This window comes from Erinaceus europaeus, chromosome 11, assembly GCF_950295315.1.
Source record: "Erinaceus europaeus chromosome 11, mEriEur2.1, whole genome shotgun sequence".
Taxonomy (NCBI): domain Eukaryota; kingdom Metazoa; phylum Chordata; class Mammalia; order Eulipotyphla; family Erinaceidae; genus Erinaceus; species Erinaceus europaeus.
In genome coordinates, this window is record NC_080172.1 from 102,406,279 (window position 1) to 102,424,597 (window position 18,319).

Sequence of the window (18,319 nt, forward strand, 5' to 3'; positions counted from 1 at the left end):
ACATATCGCCTCTATCTCTATTTTGAAAGCAACTGTACTGCTGATGACTTGTTGGTTCTCTGTGTTTGTACTGACTTCTCACAAAGTCATATTTATCTTCCCATGTTAAAGCATTGGTGTTTATTGAAGTCTTGACCCTTTTATTTATTTATTTTTTTAAAAATTTATTTATGCCCTTTTGTTGCCCTTGCTGTTTATTGCTGTAGTCGTTATTGATGTTGTTGTTGTTGGATAGGACAGAGAGAAATGGAGAGAGGAGGGGAAGACAGGAGAGGGGAGAGAAAGACAGACACCTGCTGATCTGCTACACAGCTTGTGAAGTGACTCCCCTGCAGGTGGGGAGCCTGGGCTGAAACCAAGATCCGTAGGCCAGTCCTTGCGCTTTGCACCACATGTGTCGCTTAACCTGCTGCACTACCTCCCGCTCCCCCTTTAAATTTCTTTATTGGGGAATTAATGTTTTATATTCGACAGTAAATACAATAGTTTGTACATGCATAACATTTCCCAGTTTTCCATATAACAATACAACCCCCACTAGATCCTCTGAATCCTTCTTGGACCTGTATTCTCCCCACCCACCCACCCCAGAGTCTTTTACTTTGGTGCGATAAGCCAATTCCATTTCAGGTTCTACTTGTGTTTTCTCTTCTGATCTTGTTTTTCAACTTCTGCCTGAGAGTGAGATCATCCCATTTCATCCTTTTGTTTCTGACTTATTTCACTTAACATGATTTTTTCAAGGTCCATCCAAGATTGGCTGAAAATGGTGAAGTCACCATTTTTTTTTTATAGATGAGTAGTATTCCATTGTGTATATACCACAACCTGCTCAGCCACTCATCTGTTTTTGGACACCTGGGTTGCTTCCAAGTTTTGGCTGTTACAAATTGTGCTGCTAAGAACTTATGTGTATACAGATCTTTTGGGATGGGTGTGTTGGGTTCCTTACGCTATATCCCCAGGACAGGAATTGCAGGATCATAAGGTAGGTCCATCTCTAGCCTTCTGAGAGTTCTCCAGACTGTTCACCACAGAGGCTGGACCAATTGACATTTCCACCAGCAGTGTAGGAGGGTTCCTTTGACCCCACACCCTCTCCAGCATTTGCTGCTGTAACCTTTTCTGATGTCTGACATTCTCACAGAAGTGAAGTGGTATCTCACTATTGTCTTTATTTGCATTTCTCTGACAAGCAAAGACTTGGAACATTTTTTTCATATGTTCCTCTGCCTTTTGGATCTCTTCTGTGGTGAATATTCTGTCCATGTCCTCTCCCCATTTTTGGATGGGGTTATTGTCTTGTTGAGTTGGGCAAGCTCTTTATAATATTTTGGTTATTAGCCTCTTGTCTGATGTATGGCATGTAAAGATCTCTCATTCTGTGAGGGGTCTCTTGGTTTGGGTAGTGGTTTCTTTTGCTGTGAAGAAGCTTTTTAATTTGATGTAGTCCCATAGGTTTATACTTGCCTTAGTCTTTGTAATTGGATTGGTTTCATTGAAGATGTCTTTAAAACTTCTGTGGAAAAGAGTTCTACCAATATTTTCCTCTAAGTATCTGATAGTTTCTGGTCTTTGATCCACTTGGAATTTACTTTTGTATTTGGTGAAATATAGTAGTTCAGTTTCATTTTTCTGCATGTTTCAACCCATTGTTTCCAACACCATTTGTTGAAGAGACTCTGCTTTCCCCATTGAATAGTCTGGCATCTTTGTCAAAGATTAGATGTCCATAGGTGTGGGGGCTCACTTCCGGGCTCTCAATTCTATTTCACTGGTCAGTGTGTCTATTCATGTTCCAGTACCAAGCAGTTTTGATGACAAAAGCACTATAATACAATTTGAGATCTGGGAGTGTGTTGCCTTCATTTCTGTTCTTTCTTCTCAAGATTGTTTTGACAATTCTAGGTCTTTTCTGGTTCCAGATAAATATTTGTAGCATTTGCTCTATTCTCCAAAAAAATGTGTTTGGGATATTGATGGTAATAGCATTCAATTTTTATATGGCTCTGGGTAGTATATTCATTTTGATGATGTTAATTCTTATGTCATACTAAGTTGAACAAAGCAGGTATGTTTAGAAATTATTTTAATATTTTATGCTTCTATTTTTGAAAAGTTATTAGGAACAAAACTGGGCTGTAGTACACCCTGTTAAGTGCATGTATCATCATGATCAAGGACCAGGGTTCGAGCTCCCACTCCCCCACCTACAGGGGGAATGCTTCATGAGCAAGAAGCAGGTCTGCAAGTGTCTTTCTTTCCCTCTTTCTGTCTCCCCTCCTTTCTCAATTTCTCTTTGTCCTGTTAAATTGAAAAAAAAAAAAAAAAAGGAAAAAATGGCCACTGGGAGTGGTGGATTCATAGTGCAGTCACTAAGCCCCAGCAATGACTCTGTTGGGGAAAAAAAAGTGATTACAGTGAGTTTTACATACCTGTGTAGATTATTTTGCATGCTGTGGTGGTGTTGCACAGTGTGCAAGCAATAGAATCATAATTATCCTATTGTGGTATTAAAATGTGTGCTAGTATTCATCAGTTTAAAGGCATGCTGACAGATATGTAAAGTGTGACAATAAATTAAAATAAGAATATTGAATACTTGTTGCTATTTACTAGATCATTTTGTCATCCCTGTTAGCTTAAATACTTAACTCCTTGAAGATCATGAAACACTAAAACAAATTTATGCTACAAAACCAGTAATTGGAATGCAGGTTAAAACAAGAGCAAATTAAATACTGTATTTATTCAGCATTACTGCATCTCATAGAGAAAACGATGAATCAAAGCCCAAGTTATTATTACTTCAGTGTCTTAACTGAAATGTATAGGCATTTGAAGCCTCGTACTTGTTTCAAAAGTGGTATGGTTAGGTAGAGCACTGTTGTTGTGCTCTAAGGACAGTGCATGAATGTAAATGAGCCGGTGGGTTGCTTGTCTCTGAATATAAACAAAGCAGAAAATTGGATTTATACTTTAGTGGACTACTAGAGTGTTCAAACTTCTGTGCAAAGTGAAGAAGGCTCTTACAAGAGCTTCCACTAACCTCTTTTTTTCTTAATTATGTGAATAATTGTTTTTTTTTTTTTTACATATTTTATTTATTTACTGTTGGCTAGAGACAGAGAAATTGAGAGGAGTGGGGGAGATAGAAAGACAGAGAGACACCAGCAACCCTACTTAACCACTTGTAAAGCTTTCCCCCTGCAGGTTGGAACCAGGGACTTGAACTCGAGTTCTTGTGCACTGTAATGTGTATGCCTAACCAAGTGTGCCATTGCCTGGCCCTGTTAATACTCTTTTACACTGGATAATAAGATATGCTTTAGGGGCTGGGAGGTAGCACAGCGGGTTAAGCGTCTATGAAGCAAAGCGCATTCAAGCCCCCAGCTCCCCACCTGCAGAGGGGTCTTCCCAAGTGGTGAAGCAGGTATCTCTCTCTCTCCTCCTCCCTGTCTTCCCCGTCTCTCTCGATTTCTCTGTCCTATCCAACAACAGCAACAGCTATGGCAACAATAGCAGTAACAACTACAACAAGGGCAACAAAATGGGAAAAATGGCCACCAGGAGCAGTGGTTTCCTAGTGCAGGCACCGAGCCCCAGTGATAAGCCTGGAGGCAAAAAAAAAAAAAAAAAGATGTGTTTTAGTTACAGGATCTTTAATATATCTAAACACGGTGCTTTATACATGTGCTTTTCAATACTGATTGTAATCAAGAACCCCCACTTTTCTTGAGTGCCATAAATGAGAGACTGGAATTATGACTATAAGAATTAAAGAGTGAAACTAGTGTAAAACTTACAAAGTCAAGTTAAAGTAGTAATGTTGCTAAAACAATTTGTTTTAGTTATTCTTAATAGAAATTTACTTACATTCTTTTCAAACGACTGTAGTATTAAGATGTAAAAGAAATGTGTACAATTTTATAACTTTGGGTGCAGTTAAAACAATGGAATAGTGGGGGCTGGGTGATAGCACAGCAGGTTAGGCGCGCAGGGTGGAAAGCGCAAGGACCAGCCTAGCATCCCGGTTCGAGCCCCCAGCTCCCCACCTGCAGGTGGGTCTGTAGGTGTCTGTCTTTCTCTCCCCCTCTCTATCTTCCTCTCCTCTCTTGATTTCTCTCTGTCCTATCCAACAACAACAAAAACAACAACAGCTATAACAACAATAACAAGAGCAACAAAAAGGGAAAAATAGCCTCCAGGAGCTGTGGATTTGTACTGGCACCATACCCCAGTGATAACCCTTAAGGCAAAAAAAAGAAAAAAAAAATGGAATACTGATTAATTTTGTAAGCAGTGAACTCCAGATTCCAGATTTCTATGGAGGATGTTGGGAGGAGGGTTTTTAATCTTTAAAAAATGTTTCCTAGATCCTTTCCCACGTAAACTTTCAGAATCACAAAGTTATGACTCATTTTGTATGGATTGCTGCTCCGACATGCCCTCTTTATACTCATCCATGGCACTGGAAACTCACCATTCCACTCTTTCTGCCTGCTACCTGTAGCAACTTAATTATATAATGCCATACCGCAGCTTTCAGTTCTTTGGAAGATCATAGGTAATGCTGAACATTAAAGGGGAGCTTTGCTTTATGCTGTCAATCGCCTCTTTAGAGTGCTGGTGGAATATTGACTGGACATATCAGTACTGTTTCGAGCATATTAATTTACATACCGTGGAAACTTCATTAAAGATAAATTCCAATTTGAATGAAATTTTGAAATTAAAAACAATCTTTATTATAAAGTAATTTTGCATTGGGGTATAAGTTTTAGGTTGCATAACTGAAAATTCATATGTGTATATATTGCATTAAATCCATTTCTCAGGGAGCTGGGCATTAGCTCAGCAGGTTAAGTGCACATGGCGAAAAAGTACAAGGGCTGGCATTAAGGATCCCGGTGGTTTGAGCCCCCCAGCTTCCCACCTACAGAGCGTCACTTGGCAGGTGGTGAAGCAGGTCTGCAGGTGTTTTTCTCTCACCCTCTTTGTCTTCCCCTCTTCTCTCCATTTATCTCTGTCCTATCCAACAACAACAACTATGACAACAATAACAACTACAATAAGCACAACAACAAGGGCAACAAAATGGGAAAATGGCCTCCAGGAGCAGTGGATTGGTAGTGCAGGCACAAAGCCCAGCCATAACCCTGGAGGCAAAAAAAGAAAAGAAAAGAAAAGAAAGTCCATTTCTCACCATTTGATTATTTGCTGTGGCCAGATTTATCTATTTTTCATCTACCTTACAGTCTGTTAGATACTAACTGCTTTTATAATCCAAACATTTATTATATTTTAAACTTGATTCATCTGCTTGTTTTCTTCATATCCATCATATGTAAAGAAAATCATAGGATATGGGGCCAGGTGATGGTGCACCTGGTTGAGCACACATGTTACAGTGCACAATGACCCAGGTTCGAACCCCCTGGCCCCCACATGCAGGGGGAAAGCTCCACAAGTGGTGAAGCAGTGCTGCAGGTGTCTCTCTGTCTCTCTCCCTCTCTATCACCCCATTTCCTCTCTATTTCTGACTGTCTCTATCCTGCAAATAAAGATTAAAAAAAATTTCAAAAATAGAAGTAAAAAAAGAAAATCATAGGATATTTACCTTTCTTGCTAGTAGTAGGATTTCATTTTTCAAATAGCTGAGCAATATCCCATTGTTTATAAATAACTTCTCTTTCCTTTTTTCTTTTTTTAATAAAATTTTAAAATATATTTTTATTAATGAGAAAGATAGGAAGAGAGAGAGAGAGAGAGAAAGAACCAGATATCACTCTGGTACATGTGCTGCCCAGGATTGAACTCAGGACTTCATGCTTGAGAATCCAATACTTTATCCACTGTGCCACCTCCTGGACCACTTTTTTTTTTTTTTTTCCCAAAGTACTGCTCAGTTCTCGTTTATGGTGCTGCTCAGGATTGAACCTGGGGCCTTTGCTGCCAAGATCAAGGTATGTTAGGAAAACCTCTGTGTTAGATTTTCTTCAAGGATAAAAAAAAGCAGTGACTTCTGTGATCAGAAATTTCACAACATAGAAGTGGATAAAGAAGTGGAAGTTTTGATACTGGAAGTCTCTGCCTTTTTATTCTTAACTAAGTTCATCATAAGTGATTTTTTTTCACTATTCAAATTTAAAGTCCATAAGTGATAAGGTTATCTCTTTAAGTTTTCCCTTATTGTTTCCTTTGTTGTCTTCTAGATCTGAATCTTCTCATTGTAATCTAACAATATAGAAACATTTTGTTAATTAATTTTAACTTATTAGGATTTTGACTCAGTCTGTCCTCTTTTTCCCCTGGAGTTGGCATCTTGCACATGAGTGATTTCACCACTGCCAACTGACTTTTTAATTCTGAGAGAGGGAGGGAGGCGGGGGGAGAGAGAGAGAGAGAGACAGCAAGCCAGCCAAAGACCCCACAGTTCTGTATTTTCCGCCAGTGTTGCAGCCGCCACCTAGGTGGAGCTGGGGCAGGGACTGAACAAAGCATACACCAGTGTACTCTCTCAGCCTCTGAATCTGTTCCCTTTCCTTTCCTTTCCTTTTCTTTTTTTTTAATACTGCTGTCATATAACTTTAATGGAAAGATTTATTGAAGGTGATTTGGTTATATGATATACTTTAGGCGTTTGCATTTGTTATTAAAGGAAAAATATTAGACTTGCTCAATTAGCAAAAACATCTTTTTCATCTTGATTGGCTAATGCTAACATGCTCTTTAAATCTAGAGATCCAATATTCTTTCTTTCCACAACCCCCTGTAGCTTGTGATCTTGTCAAACAAAAGTGGGGAATAATGGGGGTGGGGTGGGGAACCAGAGAAAATGGCTCATTTACAAGGTAACTCTTTGCTTTTGGCAGAACAAAGACAAATCAGAATTGCATTAAAGAGATTTGACAGGCAGAGTGAACAACTGACTAACTGCCAGCTTACTGACTTAATACTGTTTATCTTCTGCTGCTTGGTTGAAGAACTTACTTACTCATAAAGATACAGAAAGAAAATAAAGATTCATTTCTGTTATTTAAAAATGCAGAATAAGAATTCAAATTTATTTCAACTTTTTGTATGCTTTCGGGTATCAGAAATAATGTGAATATATTACGTTTTAGGGGCTGGGTGGTGGCGCACCTGGTTGAGCACATGTATTATAATGTGCAAGGACCTGGGTTCAAGCCCCCCCCCCCCCCAGTCCCCACCTGCAGGAAGAAAGCTTTACAAGTGGTGAAGCAGGGCTGCAGGTGTCTCTCTGTCTCTCTCCCTCTCTGTCATCCCCCTCCCTCTTGATTTCTGGCTGTCTCTATCCAATAAATAAAGAAATTAAAAGAATAAATAAAAATACATTTTACATTTTTAACTGCATATTTCACTGTAACATAAATTTTTAAAAAGTTATCTTTTGTATTTATTTGATAGAGACCCATCAGAAATCCAGAGGGAAGGGGGAGATAGAGAGGGAGAGAGAGACAGAGAGAGACTGAGAGACACTTGCAACATTATTTCACTACTTGCAAAGCTTTCCCCTCCAAGTGGGGACTAGGGGCTCAAATCCAGGTCCTTGTGCTCAACCAGGTGTGCCACCAGCAGGCCCCAGAATTTTAAATTAAGCATTTAGGAAGGTGGCTCAGTGGATGGCGTCAAGGACTTGTATGTGGACCTGGGCTTGATTCCTGGTAGTGCCTATGCCAGAGCAGAGCAGTGCTCTAGTGTCTCTCTTTCATAAGATACACCAGTAATAAAATTGACAGTGCTTATGGTTATTGAAAAGGTTAAAGCATAAAATAAAGCCTGGCTGACATTTTTAATGTACTCAGCATTCCATCATGTTTCTGATTAGTTTCTTGATGTGCTTCTATAAATCTGAAATGATAGTTGAGCATTATTCTTTAAAATAATAACTGAGGACAGTATCTTCTCTACAGATCCACTTAGAAGGAACTGCTTTTGGTTGGCAGCTTGGTATACAGTCTGCTCTTTCTTAATGTTTTTTGTGGGGGAATTGAGGTTTTATTGTGTAACTCAGGTACTGATGTGACCTGGAGACCATCCCCTGCAATTACATTCTTTTAAATATAAGCTTTATTTTTCTGTATTGTGGATGGCCCAGTTTCACAATACTAGGCCACTTTTTCATTCAGATAGGGAGACAGAGGGACAAACACCCTATCGCCAGAAAACGTTTTGGTACTGTTCCACTTCTGGGTGGTGTGCACAAGAGACATACCTTATCTGGTGAGCTAGCTCTCTGGCCAGAATACTGCTTTTATGTTTTAATGTAATTCATTTATTTGTTTAAACATTCTTTTTTAAAATTTTTATTATCTTTTATTTATTTATTGGATAGAGACATCCAGAAATCAAGAAGGGAGAGGGGATAGAGAAGGAGAGAGACGCCTACAACACTGTTTCACCACCTGCAAAGTGTCCCCCTCCTGCAGATGGGAACTGGGGGCTCGAACCTGGGTCCTTGTGCATTGTAACAGGTGCACCACCGCCCGGCCCCTAATTAATTATTTTTATATTTATTTATTCCTTTTTGTTGCCCTTGTTTTATTATTGTAGTTATTATTGTTGTTATTGATGTCGTTGTTGGATAAGACAGAGAGAAATGGAGAGAGGAGGAGAGAAAGATAAGATACCTGCAGACCTGCTTCACCGCCTGTGAAGTGACTCCCCTGCTGGTGGGGAGTCGGGGGCTCGAACCGGGATCCTTATGCCAGTGTGTGTGGGGTCATGAACATGGCAAAGTAGCACACTATCCAAGAGAACTGTTTCACCAGCTCCAAAATACTGTCTTTAAAATGTTCCATAGAGGTGGTACATTGTCTTCCACACTGCCTCTTTAATACATATTTAACATCATATAACATCATATCCTTTCCCTGGCCCTGTAAATTAACTATATATTAATTCCAATAGTTTACTTTTTTCAAAGTTTATAAAAGAGAATATTTACCTACCATGTGTTTGAGGAATATACAAGTCTATTCATTTGAATGTGAATCTAAACTTTGAGAATTTTCACATTTGTGTGTCTTTTAAAAAAAAAAAACAACTTTATTTATTTATTTTGCCTCCATGGTTATTGCTGGGGCTTGGTGCCTGCACCACGAATCCACTGCTCCTGGAGGCCATTCATTTCCCCCTCCTTTTGCTGCCCTTGTTGTTTTATCGTTGTTGTGGTTATTATTATTGTTGTTATTAATGTCATTGTTGTTGGATAGGGCAGAGAGAAATGGAAGTCAGAGGGGGAGAGAAGGATAGACACCTGCAGCCCTGCTTCACCGCTTGCCAAGCGACTCCCTGCAGGTGGGAAGCCAGGGGTTCGAACCTGGATCTTTCAGCCTGTCCTGGTGGACTGCAGTGGAGGACCTAGGTGAAGGGTTAGAATGTCTTGCAGAAAACAGAAATTTTACACACGTACCAACAACTGTATCTACTGTTTATTATAAACCATTAACCTCCCTAGAGAAAATTTTAAAAAAGGTTAGCATTGTAGAATGTTAGCATAATTGAAACAATTTTAATCTTATTTTAAAAAATTATTTATTAACTTTTTATTGATTGGTTTAATAATGATCGACAAGACCAGTAAGAGAGGTACAATTCCACACAATTCCCACCACCAGAGTTCAGTATCCCATCCCCTCCATTGAAAGCTTTCCTGTTCTTTATCCTTCTGGGAGCATGGACTTAGGGTCATTATGGGAGGGGGAGTCAGGCAGTAGAGCAGCGGGTTAAGCGCACGTGGCAGGAAGCAAAAGGACCAGCATAAGGATCCAGGTTTAACCCCCCAGCTCCCCACCTGCAGGGGAGTTGCTTCACAAGCGGTGAAGCAGGTCTGCAGGTGTCTTTCTCTCCCCTCTCTGACTTTCCCATCTCTTTCCATTTCTCTTTGTCCTATCTAACAACGACGACATCAAATAACGACAACAATAATAACTACAGCAGCAATAAAAAGGGGGTCAACAAAAGGATCATAGTGGGGTACAGAAGGTGGAAGGTCTGGCTTTTGTAATTGCTTGTCTGTTGGACATGGGTGTTGGCAGTCCAATTCATACTCCCAGCCTGTTTCTGTTGTTCCTTAGTTGGGTAGGGCTCTGGAGAGGTGGGGTTCCAGGGCACATTGGTGAAGTCGTCTGTCCAGGGAAGTCAGGTTGGCATCATGGTAGCATCTGCAACTTAGTGGCTGAAAAGCATTAAGATATAAAGCAGAACAAATTGTTTAATAATCAAGGGGAAATGTAAAGAGACAAAGAGAGAGACCAGGTGGTCTGGGAGGTGGCACAGTGATAAGGCTTTGGACTCTCAAGCCTGAGGTTCTGAGTTTGATCCCCGGCAGCACATGTGCCAGAATGATGTCTGGTTCTTTCTCCTCCTATCTTTCTCATAAATAAATAAATAAAATCTTTAAAAAAAAAAAAAAAAAAGACAGACCACTTCTCTAAAGCTCTAGCTTATGGTGGTGCTGGAGCCTGAGCATGGGACCTCAGAGCCTCAGGCATGAAATTCATTTGCGTAAGTATTATGCTGTCTCTCCAGCCCATGCTTATTTTTATATATTAAAAAAGCTTTTCACACACGAATTTGTATGTTATAAATGTATAGGACATATAGAAAGTTGCTCATGTGTGAACAAAAGTAGAGTTCATGCTGGTTTTATTATATGCTTTGAATATAGTACATATAACAATATGTATATAATAATATATATATAATATGCTTTGAATATATTATAAACTTTGTATATAATATAAAACCTGAAATATTTGATAGTGTCCTTTCTTATTTACTCCTATCATAAATATTCTACCATGAAATAACATTTGTTCAGTCTCAACATTTGTTTTTAGGGCCCTATTTCAATTATATTATTTTTTAAAAAATATTTATTTATTCCCGTTAGTTGCCCTTGTTGTTTTATTGTTGTAGTTATTATTGATGTCGTTGTTGTTGGAGAAGACAGGGATGGAGAGAGGAGGGGAAGACAGAGGGAGGAGAGAAAGACACCTGCAGACACCTGCAGGTGGGGAGCCGGGCGCTCGAACCCAGATCCTTATGCCCATCCTTGCATTTGGCGCCACCTGCACTTAACCCGCTGCGCTACCGCCCGACTCCCTCAATTATATTATTATATTGTGATCTGTATGCCTTTTTTCCTGCAGATCTCTTACTAACACTAAATTGAACAACATATCATCTTTCACATTCAAATATGCTATAAAATTAACTTTTTCTTTGAATCTACTTGACCATTTCAAATCATTAGAGAACTCCGTGACTGAAACCTAGCATAGCTTCTCATAGAATGACAAATAGTTATATGACTCTCTTCCCTTCAAGATTACGCATTCTCCCCACCCCCCTGCCTTTTGTCTCCAGTTTTACCTCTGGGGTTCAGTGCTGGCACTTCATATCCACTGCTCCTGATGGCCATCTCCCCCTCCCACTCCCGTTTTCCTGGATAGAACAGAGAGAAATTGAGAGGGAGAGGGGAGGTAGGGAGAAAGAAAGGTACCTGCAACCCTGCTTCGCCTTTAGTGAAGCATCCTTCTTGCAGGTGGGGAGCACGAAATTGAATCCTTGTGCTTAGTAGTACTGTGTACACTTAACCGAATGCACCCCCACCTGGCCCCTCATTTCCCCTTTCTTCGTAGCATCCTACAGGGTTCCAGGTCTCAGCCATGTTTTGCTTACTAATTGTACATTGATCTGTCTGTGCCATATAATTGTATATTTGCCACAAAAAGTTCACTGTTTGATGCTCCACAAATAACTTCACAGTATTCAAGGGGAAGACAATGTCTTCTTTTAATCTTGCCCTAAATCTGCTTTGGACTGTGCTAAAGTAAGTGGTGGTTAGTGATTGACTGATTGATTGATTGATTGATTGATCCACCAATCACTCAACTGATGTCATAGTTTGCTCCTATCTCCCATTAGCTCCTTCCTTTCATTGAGGGAGAAGAAATTGCCAGAAGGGTCTTCTTTTTTGTACCGCCTAGGGTTTTTTTTTTTTTTTTAGTCTACCATTTCAGCTCACTTATCTGTCTGTCTTTTATACCAACACAGATTGATGTATTCTAGAAACCTTTTAATTATATAGAATTTGCATAATGTATGGTATTTGGAAAAGTGTAAAGCTATAGAAATGATGACTTATGATGTGATCCAACTAGAAATGAGAAAAGTTGCTTAAACATTCATATGTCAGGTTGGTGCAATAAAAGAAATGTTGTTTTTTCCAGTTTTAATTTTTATGGTTTGCAACATTTGCTTGTTTCTACTGCTTTTTAGAAAAGCTATTGAAGGGTTTTAATTGTTCCAAATAACATGGATGTGGTTATATATATCTCCATATCCCTAAAAATAATGATGCTTTCTGCAAAGCATATTTAAAATTTTTTTTAATTTTCTTTATTTATTTATAGGATAGGGACAGCCAGAAATCGGAAGGGAAGGGAATAATAGGGAGAGAGACAGAGAGACACCTGCAGCACTGCTTCACCACTTGCAAAGCTTTCCTTCTGCAGGTGGGGACTGGGAGTTTGAACCCGGGTCCTTACACATTGTAACACGTGTGCTCAACCAGGTGTGCCACCACCCAGTCCCTCTGCAAAGCATATTGAGATAATTTTGGGGGCCCAGTGAGTGGAGCACCTGGTTGAGCGCACATATTACAATAATATTACATATTACAGCGCACAAAGACCCGGGTTTGAGCCCCTGGTCCCCACCTGCAGGGGGAAAGCTTTGCAAGTGGTGAAACAGGTCTGCAGGTGTCTCTCTGTCTCTCTCCCTCTCTGTCTCCCCTCCTCTCAATTTCTGGCTGTCTCTATCCAATAAGTAAATAAATATAATAAAATAAAAAAATAATTTTTGATGTATTTTATCTTATGGATAATGATATAATAAGCATGATACAGTTTGAAAAGCCACAAATACACAGCTAATTTTAGAAAATAACTGAGAGATTGTAAATGTTTTTATATCCATATACCCAAAGCAGAACTCGGACTGGGTTTGGTGTATTGCACCAAAGTAAAAGACTCTGGGCTGAGGGGAAAGGGTTCAAGTCCTGGAACATGATGGCAGAGGACCTAGTGGGGGTTGAATTGCTTTGTGGAAAAATGAGAAATGTTACACATGTACAAACTACTGTATTTTACTGTTGGTTGTATATCATTAATCCCCCAATAAAGAAAAACTGTATTTGTGTGTATGCATTGGGTAGAGACAGTGAAATTAAGAGGCATGGGGGAAAAGGAGAGAGAGAGAGAGAGAGAGAGAGAGAGAGAGAGAGAGAGGAGAGACAGAGACCTGCAGCACTGCTTTACTGTATGTGAAGCTTTTTCCCCTACAGATGGGGACCTCTAACTGAACCAGAGTCCTTGTACGTTGTTGTCATGTGTGTATCACCACCCGGCCCCCTCCCAAGACCTCTTTTACATGGAAAAATAAAGGGCTATTTCCATAGTTCATAAGGCATTCATTTCACTAGCCCTTTTCACTAGTTTAGTCAGTGATGAAGGCTCATTGTTAGAAATGTTCCTCTGGATCAGGAAAATAGGCCCTCAGTTATGTGTGTTGTACCAGGTTCCAGGGTTTGCGCTCTCCATCCCAACTCTCTCCCTTGATCCACAGCCTCATAAAAAGAGCGAGACAGAGACACAGAAAAGAGCACCAAGAACTTTAACTTTCTTCCGAGTGCTGCGGGGAGGAGGGGGCAGGCTTGAACCTGAGTGGCACACATGGCAAAACAACACATGAGCTGTTTTGCTGGCTCAAACCTTCAGTCATTTTGGAACTTTGAATCTCCTAAGTTGAGGCAAGGTATACAAAACACTTTTTTTTAAAATTTTTTATTTAAGAAAGGATTAATGAACAAAACCATAAGGTAGGAGGGGTACAACTCCACACAATTTCCACCACCCAATCTCCTTAACCCACCCCCTCCCATGATAGCTTTCCCATTCTCTAGCCCTCTGGGAGCATGGACCCAGGGTCATTGAGGGTTGCAGAAGGTAGAAGGTCTGGCTTCTGTAATTGCTTCCCCGCTGAACATGGGCGTTGACTGGTCGGTCCATACTCCCAGTCTGCCTCTCTCTTTCCCTAGTAGGGTGTGTCTCTGGGGAAGCTGAGCTCCAGGACACATTGGTGGGGTCTTCAATCCAGGGGAGCCTGGCCAGCATCCTGGTGGCATCTGGAACCTGGTGATTGAAAAGAGAGTTAACATACGAAGCCAACAATTGCTCAACAATTAGTTGAGCAATCATGGATCCCAAGCTTGGAATAGTGGAGAGGAAGTGTTAGGGAGGTACTCACTGCAAACTCTAGTGTACTTCTGCTTTCAGGTATATATTTTGCAGTAGTTTATGGATACATGTGAACATAAGCTCTCTCTCACAGAAACTGGTGTATATCTAGGTTATGGGACTTTGTTAGAAAGTGAACTACCTGAGATGAAATTAGAGTGTACTATAAAAGGAAAGGTCTCACCCGAGTAATGAAGCTGAAGGGCTGTCATTCCACACGTGAAGTCTCTGGACACAGTCTGAGGTGAAGCATGTTGAGGTGGCAATTGTTGCATTGGTTAGGTTGTGATCGGCGGATACAATATTATTTGGTATGGATTGGGAGAGGCATATGGGAAAGTGGGCCCTATCCAAGGGTTCCAGGACTGGGGGAAGTAGGAGCTCTATAGTGGAGATGTGAGGTTCCTGCTGTCTTAGGGTTCAAAAAGACAATCGATAGTTAATGTTATCATCACATTATTTGGTAATTGGGTTAACTTTGAAAAGTCCTTTTGTTATGGTTTGCTGTACAGTATCCAGTATCTTGTATATAGCTGTGCTATTGGATGCTTCTAATCTACTTGGTCTAGGCTTTTGGGAGAGTCCGCATATCAAATACACAGCCTATATATTAAAAAGATTCAGTTTGTGTTTTGAGAAGCTTTGAGACGTACAACTGATTTTCCCCCTCTCATATTAATTAACTACTGATTTATATGTCTACATTTTGCTAGGAGTGTACATAAACACCATTCCCACCACAAGAGACTGTGACCCATCCCTCCCACCCACTCCCACCCCCCACTGTCCCAGGAAGCTGCATGTCTACCCCTCACCACAGGGTTTTTACTTTGGTGCCCTACTACAAAACACTGTTTTAACCTTCACTGAGGTAATGTCCGGTTTCTCCCTGTGTTTTTGTGATGTTTTCTTTTCTTATTGTTATTTGACCCAAGTGGTTAGTGGTAAGATGTGATGATTTTGCAGTGTAATCTGAACCTGGTTGCCCTATTTGTTTTCAGAGTTTTAGATGTGTGGCAGCCATGTTTTATTGACAACATTCCCCCCCCCCCACTCAATTATGTTTTTTTGTTGACAGCTCAAACTGTCTCTATTTACTGTTACTTAAAATGCAGCTGACTAGAGCAGTTGTTTTGTGAAACCAATGCACGTAATTAACCTGTTAAGGTATGGTATGCTTTATTGGGGAGGAAGGAACTTTCATGGGTGTATTGCTTTGGTATGGTAAATTTCACATGAGAGAAGTTAAGTATAGAATTAAAGAATAACCTGTGAATAGTCTAACACTATTTGATAACTATTATACTAGAAAAAGTAAGTTTCCTCTGAAAGTTGTAAGAAGCAAGAAATCACATCAATATGCGGTATAAACTTCAAATTAGCTTTTTTTTTTTTCCTCCCCTCCGGAGCACTGCTGAGCTCTGATTTATGATGATGGTGGAATTGAGCCTGGGACCTTGCAGTCTCAGGCATGAGAATCTTTTTGCATAACCATTATGCTATCTCCCCTGGCCCCAAATTAGCATCTTAGGTCAATGTTTTTTTTAATTTTTAAGGTTTGTTTATTTATTTTTAATATTTTATTTATTGATGAGAAAGGAGGAGAGAGAGAGAAAGAACCAGACATCACTCTGGTACATGTGATGCTGGGGATTGAACTCAGTACCTCATGCTTGAGAGTCCAATGGTTTATCCACTGTGCCACCTCCAGGACCACTGTTTTTTTAATTTTTTAAATTATCTTTATTTACTGGATAGAGACAGCTAGAAACCAAGAGGGAAGGGGGGAGCTAGAGAGGGAGAGAGACACCTGCAGCACTGCTTCACCACTCGCAAAGTTTTCCCCCTGCAGGTGGGGACTGGGTGCTCGAACCTGGGTCCTTGCACAATATAACATGTGCACTCAACCAGGTGCGCCACCACCCAGCCCCAGGAACATGTTCTTTGCACATCTGTTTGCAGAGATAGTCAAGCCTGACAGTATTACTTAGATGTAGATTTCTGTAAAGATGTAAATACCATCCTGCTTTTCCTATTTTTAAGAACTTTGTAGTTACTATATTTCAAAAGAAAATAAGGGAATCTTTTCATTTGCAAAAGGTGAAAATGGCCCAAGTCAGACATTTCTTACTTTTCTTCTCTCCTTACCCAGTAAGTGGCCCTGTTTGATTCCAGATCCTCTTGTCCCTCAGGTATCTACAGTTAATTTTTTTTAACTTACGATTAATAGTATAAGGCTGTAAGATTACAGTATTTTGTTTATTTAATTTAATTTATGCCCTTTTGTTGCCCTTGTTTTATTGTTGTGGCTATTATTATTGTTGTTGTCGTTGTTGGATAGGACAGAGAGAATTGGAGAGAGGAGGGGAAGACAGAGAGGGGGAGAGAAAGATAGACACCTGCAGACCTGCTTCACCGCCTGTGAAGCGACTCCCCTTGCAGGTGGGGAGTCGGGGCTCAAACCGGAATCCTTACTCGGGTCCTTGCGCTTTACACCACCTGTGCTTAACCACTCCGCTACAGCCTGACTCCGTACAGTATATTGTTAAACACCACACCCACCACCACCTGTATTCTCACCCTCCCAAAGATACCATCATAGTTTTCATAGTTCTTTTATAGTTTGCTTCAGCCATTTTTTAAAATTTTATTTATTGGGGAGTCAGGCTGTAGCGCATCGGGTTAAGCGCAGGTGGCGCAAAGCACAAGGACCGGCATAATGATCCCGGTTCGAACCCCGGATCCCCACCTGCAGGGGAGTCGCTTCACAGGCGGTGAAGCAGGTCTGCAGGTGTCTGTCTTTCTGTCCTCCTCTCTGTTTTCCCCTCCTCTCTCCATTTCTCTCTGTCCTATCCAACAACGACAACAACAAGACTAACTGCAATAAAACATCAAGGGCAACAAAAGGGAATAAATAAATTAATAAATAAAATAAATATTAAAATTTTTAAAAAAATTATTTATGAGAAAGATAGGAGGAGAGAGAAAGAACCAGACATCACTCTGGTACATGTGCTGCGGAGGATCAAACTCAGGACCTCATGCTTGAGAGTCCAAAGCTTTATCACTGTGCTATCTCGGACAACCAGCAATTTTTTTTTAATTGCCACCATATCTGCCTGATTAACCTTTATAGTTTCCATATTAGTTACCGATTAATTTCCTTATTTACCTGCTAAGGCACGGCTTTCTTTTACATCCTTTTACATGATATTTTTGAAATCAGAATTATGATGAAAGTTGCAGTGATACTTTGCCGTTTTCCACATACAAGTGTTTTGGATTGTTAAGAAAATTTTCTTTTGTTTTCAGATTAAACTATTTTCTTGGTTGCTCATCCCATGGGGTCAATTATGTAATTGTGAATCATATCTAAAAATCTTTACCACATTTGTTGTTCCTGGAAATATATTGATAGAATACTATGGACTTTTTTGTTACTCTTTTTTTTTTTTTTTGCCACGAGGGTTATCACTGGAGCTCAGTGCCTTGGATATTAATTCTGAGTTGCTCATCATCCACGACGTACAATTTCTAGTATCTCAGTTGTAAATAGAAATTTGGGAAACTGCAAATGATGTTGACAACTAGACTGCTTTCTGACTAATTATGTACTGAACAGAATGAAACAGTATTCTTTCTTTCTTGTGAGAAACTTTGACATAGTGTTTTTATCTTTATTGCTAAGTAGGTGACTAAGTACTTGGTATGTGTGTAACTTTACACTGAGTAGTAAAGTATGTAAGTAAAGCAGAAAGAATGACTGCATTGAATTATGAGTTGTCACACTGCTGATGAAGGTAATTTTGCTTTCAGTGTGCACTGGTAGAATATAAAAATATATTGTTTCATGGTATATAGTAGTTGAAGTGAGTCGCGAAAACTAAAATTGGCTTTTAAAATAGTGTTACACATAACAGTAAAATAAAGGAGAACTTTTGAATCTCTCAAGCACTAATATAATAACTACATTCAAAATAAATATTTTG

The 18,319-nt window shown here is 39.9% G+C and overlaps 1 protein-coding gene across 13 annotated transcripts in view; it reads left to right on the forward strand.

Moving 5' to 3' along the window:
• The window catches only part of ADGRL2 (adhesion G protein-coupled receptor L2), a 198,207-nt gene that overhangs the window by 77,530 nt on the left and 102,358 nt on the right, over nucleotides 1–18,319 (forward strand). The gene's annotated exons all lie outside the window — the stretch shown is intronic.